The sequence below is a fragment of the Perna viridis genome, chromosome 13 (assembly GCF_037379345.1).
Source record: "Perna viridis isolate PV_CMFRI_1.1 ecotype Kerala chromosome 13, ASM3737934v1, whole genome shotgun sequence".
NCBI lineage: Eukaryota > Metazoa > Mollusca > Bivalvia > Mytilida > Mytilidae > Perna > Perna viridis.
Genome location: NC_142457.1, coordinates 29,460,998 through 29,470,699, shown reverse-complemented (window position 1 = coordinate 29,470,699; position 9,702 = coordinate 29,460,998). Strand labels below are relative to the sequence as shown.

The 9,702-nt window shown below is 32.5% G+C and overlaps 1 pseudogene; it reads right to left on the bottom strand.

Moving 5' to 3' along the window:
• Positions 1 to 6,478: 6,478 nt before the first annotated feature.
• Positions 6,479 to 9,173, bottom strand: LOC148600258 (uncharacterized; annotated as a pseudogene).
• Positions 9,174 to 9,702: the final 529 nt, after the last annotated feature.

Here is a 9,702-nt window from a genome sequence, read left to right as displayed (position 1 = left end):
ATAATTATTTTTTTGCTTCTATTGCCTTTAAATGTGTGTAATGTATCCCTTTATCCTGAAAAAACCTTTTATTCAGTGAAATTCGGTAACAATTGAATTGGGTGGTTTAAGCATTCTTCTTGAATCAATGCATAAACAATAACTTACTAAAATTTGTAAATTATAAACTGCCCTGACAATTGGAACGCAAGAAAATATATTCCAATTTAAGGTAAATCATATCGTATATTTCTAGTAGATACATTTTCCTAGTTTTTCTGAAAGATGATCCTGAATGAACAAACTTTACAATTTAAAGGTAAAAAATCATAGGTCAGCCAACTTAATTTTGAGATAACTGAGCCTGAACGAAAAAAATTTTACTACCTTTTATATGAATTCTGTAGGAAATTTCAATGTTTCGCATACTTTAAAAAATACTAGTAGAAAGGTTTTCTTATAACTGTATATAAAGAACACTTAAGTGACATTTTTTCATATGTCAAAACAAAAATTGGGATTCACCGAATTTTCTTTTATAAAAAATATATTCTCTAAACATTTCAATAGAACATTTCCCTCCCAATTATCTTTTTTTTATTTAGTCTTTTTTAAGATAACGTTTTACATTTTACCATTTCTAAATTTTATGTAAAAAATCGTCAATTATTTTTACAGCATTACGTTAATATATATTATATATGTCTACATAATTTTGCAAGATAACAGAAGAGAATGATCTGTGTTGTAAGTATGATCTACCTTAAGTAATACAAAAACAATTTTTGATGAACTAAATAATAACATAAAAGTTTTGAATAATATAAATTCATATATGTATTTATATATCATTAATTTAATTGACTATGTTTTAAATTAAATTGTCATGGAGATTAATTGTTTTGAGATTCGTACATTATTTTATTTACACAGGTGTGTTTAATGACAAAAACAAAACCACTTATTTCAGTAGGCCAATTGTATGTATAAATAAAATGAAATATGAAAAGCAACTGCGTTTTATAAAACTTATATAAACTCTCTTACATTCTTTCCAAACAATAGGCCGCACGGGTCCTGGTGTCAAAAGAATAGGAATGCGGCTGCGCTAAGCTTATCGTAAAAAGGCGATTAAATAGTACTCGGAAGCCTGCAGGTGTCTAGGGCGTTCTGCCCACAAAGCAACTGGATTTCGTGCCCCGGGTGGTGAAAAGGGGTACCCATGGCTGGTAACATGCTGGAGTCGTCAGGCCATAATACGGAAACCCTGACCGCAAAGCATCATGGTGAAACGTATTGGAAAATATGCCACGTTGCTCGCACGTTAAGGAACCAATCTGTGTATCGAATCTGTCGGATCAAGAACCATTGGACTCTGCTGCAGTAGGCTAAATTGCCCGACCATACCCACATCTCCCTATTTCCAGTGGCATCATAATTTGTCGACCCCGTTATCTTTGTGTCGTTTCTCATTTTTTATTTCAACATCATATTATGTTCATTTTATCATCTATTTCATGTTCATTATCGGAATATAGCTGAAATATTAATGTTCGCGCGTTAAACCCCAACAATCAATCCAAAAAATAAAATTGATAGTACAAAATGTATTTGTGTACCGAAAATTACATAAGAACATTACATAAGCTAATAAAAGAAAAAATAAAATTATGTAAAGTAAGTATATTGATATTTAACATAACATATTGCTATATAATTGAAACGCATTGCATCATATAATTCAAAAGTAATTAAATAAAGGAAGTATTACGTGATGAGGAAATATCATTCAAAGTGAACTACATCAAATAAATGGTCAAAAACTTCTAATAATAATTATTTTCTTTTATTTAGATTCTTATCGCCAATTCTATATTTGATTTTGTTGATTTATTTACTTTTTTGCTTAGTGCAACCTTGTGTATTTTTTTCTTTGATTTTGAATCAAGCTGTTTGATGTTAATTATTATAGCCTACTCCTACAAGTGTCAAATGAAGTGAGGTGCTACCTTTTAAGTACCATTCAGTGTAAGAATCAGGTGATGGGTTTCACGTCACCATTTCCAGTTTGGTCTTTTATGCTTGAACTATATTCAATACATCTAGAAAACAACTGAAAAGCTATCTGTATTTATCCTAAAGCATCTGTGACGTATACATTTTTGACTGGTTATATAAGGAAAATGTGTGGAAAAATTTTCCCGCCATATTTTCATAGTGCATTTCAACTAAATTTAAATTATCAGTATCATAAAAAGGCAAATTTTAGAAACACTTTGATGGCTATTTCTGAAACTTATAAGGTATTTATACTTGGTTAATGCAATAAGATCTGTGTTTTTTACTTCATTCGGCACACCTAATACAAATTTTACCTGATTCTTAGAGGGAGAAGTAGTTAAAATTTTATTTTTAATGTTACGTCACTTTCTTTAGATTCCACACCGTGAAACAACAAACTTTCTTATGCAATATTCTGTTTAAAAACCTTAAACTGTATTGGGCATTGTAACTGATAAAATGATGTTCAAGAATCAATCTGAGTTTATGGAGCCTGTGGATCACACTTTCTGTTTGCTTTTGTTGTGTTTTAGCACGGATATTATTTGTATTCACCTTGTTTATATCAGTTGTGGTTTCATCTCGTTTTATCTTTGGTTTAACTCAAAACTGCATGCCCCTTTAAATGTTATTTTCAATTCACATAAATGTGCACTAATTAAATATGCAACCTGAAACTTCTTTGATGAAAAAACATTGTCATACTATAAAACTTGATTCATTATTATTAGATACATCCATGAGGACAATGACAGTCAACCAGACGTACGTTGATCTTGGTTAATTGCTAGAGAATTATGATATTCATGTCATGTGATTTGAATTTAGCCACTGATTAAATACATTTCATTTTATAACCATATGTTACTAACGGATTATGACCTGTGACACCTCCCTGCACTCACATATTAAAGGGAAGAGTTTACAAAGACAAACAACTGTTTCGTTAAGCGTAGACACATTGACATTTATATTTCAACAAAACTAAATCTGCCTCAAGAAATGGTATCTAAAGGTACGTTACATAATCAGGACATAAAACGGAAATGTTATCTAACAATGTCAGGAAAATTTAGTGCTACGTTTACAACAAATGTGACAAGGAAATACAAAACATAGTCAGAGAAAAACGATGATTGACTTATATGACCTCCCTAGACTTATGTAGTATCTGCAGTTAAATAACTCATAATAACCCTATAGACTGCATTATCGTCCTCAGTCCAGCATCAGAGACTTCGTGTTTGTCTTTAGACCAATGTAAAATACTTCATGTTCGTCTTCACCTATATCAACACCAGTGACTTCGTGTTTGGCACCCAAGGAAACTTATACGGGTTGGCACGTCCTGTCTATCTAAGTGTTTGTCCGGGACTCCTACAAGCAATACTATTTGCAATGATATCCAGGGGCAAAATCACATGTTCTACAGAATGTTAGGACCCTAGCTATCATGTGCATTTAATTATATAAAAAACGATAGAAATTAATGCTGCTGTGATGGGCATCATATTGTATTTAAATTCACAAACGACTGTTTGATATCCAACTTATAGAATTAAATGTATGCAACGCCTTTTTCATTAGATGTATACATGTACAAATAAAGAAAGAGTTTTGAATACAACAATGCAATGATATATGATCATCAACTAATTTACATGCAATAAACTTAACTGCATTGTTTTATCTTTTAAATCTGTGCGATTTGAACAAATACCTGAAATAAATTTTGAAACTGGATTAAAAGAATATTCAAAAAATAATTTTAGAAATATTTCTAGTCCTTTACATATTTGAGAAGTACTTCAGTCTATAAATCTAACTTGTCACACAAGATTTTCCTCGTGTCATTTAACTTTATATTCTCAGAACATCTTTAATAAGAATTGACATTTAAAATCGTTCTCAGTCTGTTCAGAAACTGTCATTAGTTTACTAATGAAGATCGAATATTAATTCGGTATAATTGTGCGAAAAGTTAAAATTCCAGGGATTACAGACTGTAGGTATTTCCTTTTTATCCGGGATAAATACTTTGAAGTGGTCTAAGAACTAATTATGGTGTTCAGCGGAAACTCGGAATTATATCAAGCATGTTGGATCGGACTGACATTCTGCAAACATTTATGTTCTTCAAAGTTTTGCTATAAGCAGTTTACCGTGGCAAATAACATGTTTGATATTGAATTTTCCTCTAAAATATAGCACATATTTATACATCAATTTGGAGCTTTATGAGGGGGGACAAAAGTTAAATAAGCGTATGTCACTACAGTAAAACATGTCTAATACCCTGTAAAGTCAGAACAACTATCTAAACCAGACACGTTTAAGAGTCCCTCAGTATCAGTTTTAATGTATTTTGAACCTTGGGAATCCTATGGGAGCTGATTTGAAAGGTCAAAAGGGGTTTGGTTTTGACAAGTATTCAATTGTAACTGACTAAGGGAACCTGACCTTTTCTCAAAACATTATTTAATACAAGTGTGCTAACTCAAACTACTTGAGTAAATAATATAACATTATCATAGATGACTATTTGGTATTTTGTTATAATTACATTTTAAATGTTACAGTAGATCAATCTATTTTCCGGTGCAATCACAAATCACAAACATTTTTAACGAAGAATTTTGGTATGCGCATGTAGGTCATATGTCACCAAAGTCAGGACATTTGGTGTTTACTAGCACCTTTATATAAGGTCAATATTCCATTTATGGTAAAACATTCTTTTTATAACTTTCCACTTCAGCACACGAGTACGGAGTTTTCATATCACAACTCATACGTTATGACAGAGCTTGTTGTAATTACTTTTTTATATCGTGCTAGACTTCTAATTAGGCTTCAGGAAGGAACAGGGTTATTTTGCTACAAGATTGAAGTCATCACTTTAAAAGTTTAATGGTATTCATCATGAACTAGTGGATAGTTAAGGTATATCCATCTGCACCAGGAAAACAGATTTGTTCAACGTGTTATAGTTTCCTTCCCTCTTTCGTCTACCCCAGACTTGACTATTCCTTTCTAGAAAAGGAGTGGACGCTTACCTTACCTTGGCCCATCCTTCCAGTTTTTAGTGGAGTCTGGGTTGCTCATTTACTTTTGTTACTTTGTGTGTATTATTTTACTTATTTTGTGTTCTTTGTTGTGTTTGTCTGTTTTCCATGTTTGGTTTTTATCCCTGGATAACATTCTTTTGATTTCCGCTAAAATCTTGGTTCTCTTGATCACTCTTTGCCATTGTGTTGTACTGTACAGTCTAAACAATTCCTGTATGCTTTCAAAATTACATTCATATCTTAATATTGGTTTTCAACTCATAATAAAATAAACATAATTGATAAATGGTGTGCTCTGTAGGAGATATTCCTCACTAAATGATAATCAAATGGACGCATGCACCGGATTTGGTTAAACAGAAACAAATATGGTGGCCGATGACACTTGTCATTCATAAATTCCTCTAGTAGTTCAGCATTTTAAACCACAATTACTTTTTCGACATTAATATATCAGTCTTTACACAAATCAGGCTGGAGGTGATTCTTCTATGTCCACAACCCTCCGATCTCAGTTTTATTTCTTATTCAGAAAAAGTTACAGACTACATACATTACTTGAGACGTTTAGGTTGCCCGGACGCACGATACCTGAACGAACGCTTAAAGCTCAATAAACGCAAGATAGACGAACGCTCATAGCGTGCGTTTAAATGGACGACAGACGACCGATTAAAAAAATATTAACAAAATGGATAGAATAAACAGAAAATAGAGCTTTTGAGCATACAAAAAAGAATAATAGCAAAAAATATATAAAAAACAGATGAATAAAGGAAATGATAAATGTACAAAAATAAACGAACGCTTCTATCATGCAATTAAACGAACGTTCGTGTCGTGCGAAATGTGAAGTATCAAGTTGTAAGATGTTTTCTTTGGTGTCAAAGGTATTTATATACTTGTTGGTGATCGAATTAATTAACATTGTTGGCTTTTAGCCTGCCAGGTGTGGAAATGGTCGAGTATTTGTTCACGGATATAATGACTATCACTTTACGATGTTAACAATAAAATATCAAATTCTTTCAGGTAGCCTTTGGTAATTCTCATATGACAACCTTAAAATGCTTTGTGACCGCAAGTACCGTAATTGTCCTATTAGAATCGACATAAATCATCGAAACAACAACAAAAATCAGTAATATGGTTCCTCAATGAAATAAATATAGTAGTTGTTTGATAAACTGGTGATTTTTTCACAATATCGACCAGTTTATCAACAACAAACAAAAGAGTATTTTTAGGAACCATATTCTTGAATTTTTTGTACATATAATCAAACTTAAAGAAGTGACTTTGTCACATGCGCTTTCAGTCCATATCCATTTAATGCTCCAAATTATAAACAAGTATTCTGCAAAATTTTATTATGTCCTAAAATAAAAATACAATTTGTTGTGTGAGATGTTGTTGTACACTCATTCACTCCATATTTTTTTCAACATGTTAAATGGAAAATAACAAAATTATTAAAAGTTTCATAGAACTGTTTTAGTGTTGGTTCGTCAATCTTTTGAACTGACGAAGTTTTTTTGTTTGTTTGTTTGTTTGTTTGTTTGTGTGTTTGTTTGGTTTGTTTGTTTGGTTGGTTGGTTTGTTTGTTTGGTTTGCTTGTTTTTTTATTTTAGTTTATTTTATAATTATTATTTTTATTATTTTTTTTTTTTGGTTTGTTGTCATTTTGTATTTACATTTTTACTGTATATAAAAGCATATTTAAAGTTTTCCAATCTTAATATCTATTAAACATGTACATGTATGTATGTTTCTGCATTTGCGGTGTTTGTCTCTATTAATTTTATATATATATATATATATAACCTAATATAACAACCTGACTTGTTATAGATCAAATATTTCAGGATTATTCGATTTTAACTTAATATCCGATAAAATTAAGCGCCGCCCATTCACTCAAAATTAAACGAGTTATACTAAAGCACAAATCCAAAATAATAGTATTGTAATTGTAAACACTTTCAATAAAAAAAACGGATAATTTACAACAAATTCCTGACATAAAATGTCCATTCGGACATTTTCAAAAACAAAAATATTACATGTATAGGAAGTGTATTAATCAAATTACTGCATGTACATTATTCATTTATTTCTCTATTTGATTGAATAAAGGTACCATACCAAACACTGGATACAGACACTATACCAAACCAAACACTGGATTCTGCATGCTGATCCTTCGGTCATTTCGGTTTGTCGAGATATTTGGAAATATTGTTTTGAATATTGCGTTGCCAGACTGATATTTCTGCAAGCACATTATCGACTGCATTTTCATTGATAACAACATTGTCAAGAAAGTCAATGTCATCAAGCGGCATATGAAAGTATGTAGGAGTAGTCAAGGGAACCAAGGTTATAGCGGTAATCAAAAGAATGTAATCCAGGGACAAAGCCCAGACATGGAAAACAGGAATACACAACAATGAACATAAAGTAACTAAAATCATACATACAAAGTGTAGGTCAAGATATGAGGCTGACTTTACAGAGTCTGTATAATCCTTTATCTCAAGTTCTTTTGGGTAGATGCGATGTATCAAATCCCCGAAATTAGGATTGTATAAAATTAATACGTGATCTATATAGCGGAAACTGAGATTGAAGGATCTAGCCAAACAGATCAGCTATAAAGTCAGCCTCGTAAGAGTGAAGGAATAGGTCAGCAAGTAAAGGAGCACAATTTGTTCCCACTGGAATGCCGATCGTGTGTTCAAAAACATGTTCAGCACACCATTTATGTTTCCAACCGGTTTTGATGGTGCCGTGGCTGTATGTGCCTTTCCGGCTACGGTTGTATAGGTAGACGAAGTGGTAATGTTACTTTCAAGACTGTTTTGGGGTTTGTTCTCTGTAGACGGCGTCGGTGCCATAGTGTTATATACTGCGACAGAGCTTTATACATTTTTACTTTTGTTGGAGCGAAATGTCCCTAGAGTTACTTTGCAATGACTTGTGTTTTGACACGGTTTTTATTTTCCTAACCTTAAAGCCACTTCCACTTAGTGATTGACGTAGAACTAGAGAATGGCATTGCCATTTGGATTAATTGGTTTAAATATAGATTGAAAGATGAAACCGGACACTAGTCGCCGCTATCATCCTCGTCATAGATGACCCTTCCTGAAGAATCCTCACTGTCACTGCGGTGATTGGTTTGTCACTTCAGATCCATTTTTACGAACAAATGAATATCTGGTCTGAACCAACACTGTCAACAAGTACTATTGGATCGGCTATCCATGTTTTGAAATATTTACGGATCTTTGTCATGTATAACAGGCTTAAACGCCACATCTCCTAGGCCGCTCTTTTTATGATCTACAGATACCGCTTTAAACATTTCATTTTAACGAGTAAAATTATCACCGCCTATTATGTTGATACTCTATTCTACGTAGAGGCTCAGCGTAGTATCTGAAAAAAGATTGATAAACATTGCAAATATTCAGTTTAAATTTTTATTTGCACATTTTTGCCCTTGGGTCCTAGGTGTTCCCAAGTGACATGTACATTTTTTTTATATTGCTCATCAATATTCAGTGATGTTATATCCCATAATCAGTTACCTTTGAATCCCTGCTTGAGTAGATCGTACACAGGCAAATATTTTTCACATGAAATTCATGTGGATCGAGCTTCGAATGAAATCAATGTGAACCTAACATAAAATTAACATGATTTTCACGTGAAATTCATTTAACATGAATTTTATGTGAAGGCTCGATTCACCCGAATTTCACATGAACTCTGTCACAAAGTTTTTTTGCTCAATTCGGATGAAAATCATGTGAAATTCATGTAAAAATCATGTGAAATTATTTGGCTATGTAGGTTTTGTACTGTATAATTTTTCTCCATGTTTTTCCTCATGTTTGTGTTAAAGTCTTCAAACAAAGAATCCATGGCGCTATCAGGGAGAGTGTCGACTGCCACTGTCGTCTGGTACGACTTTACATTCATTGCATATTCGTGAAATATCTTGACGGCAAATTTGGTTTGTTGTTTTTTGCTATCAGACGTGCTGCTGGCTTCGGCCATGTCTGAATCGCAACTTTCGTTTTATTAAAGGGACGTAACACTTAATCCCCAGCTAGTCATTATCGTGAAATGTTCTTATAATGACTGGTTTTCTGGTCCTTTTTTTTTGGCATTGACCGATAGAGAGTCGATTGTGGAATTAAGAATGACACATGACCATCTTTCATCAGAGCAGAAAATCCGATTTTTCACCAATATGAAATAAAGGAAATAAGTTCGTCATTTTTAATTCTCAAACAAATTTACTGATACAATCGTCATATTCAGTTATTGTCTTGAAGTACGTATAGGAACAAAGTTTCTCAAAGGGGTTTTACTATTGTGATGCAAATATTTGCGATGTTTACGCTTTCGCTGATTTTGAGGTAGGAAAATCAGTTCGGGAAACGAAACGGTATCAACCAGATATAGTTATACACTATGAGAAAAAACTATTTCAATATAAATCGTGAAAATGATCCTCCTGCAAAAATCACTAATAGCAAACTTAATACAAATCATTAAATCGTTACAAAATGCTTCTTAGAGA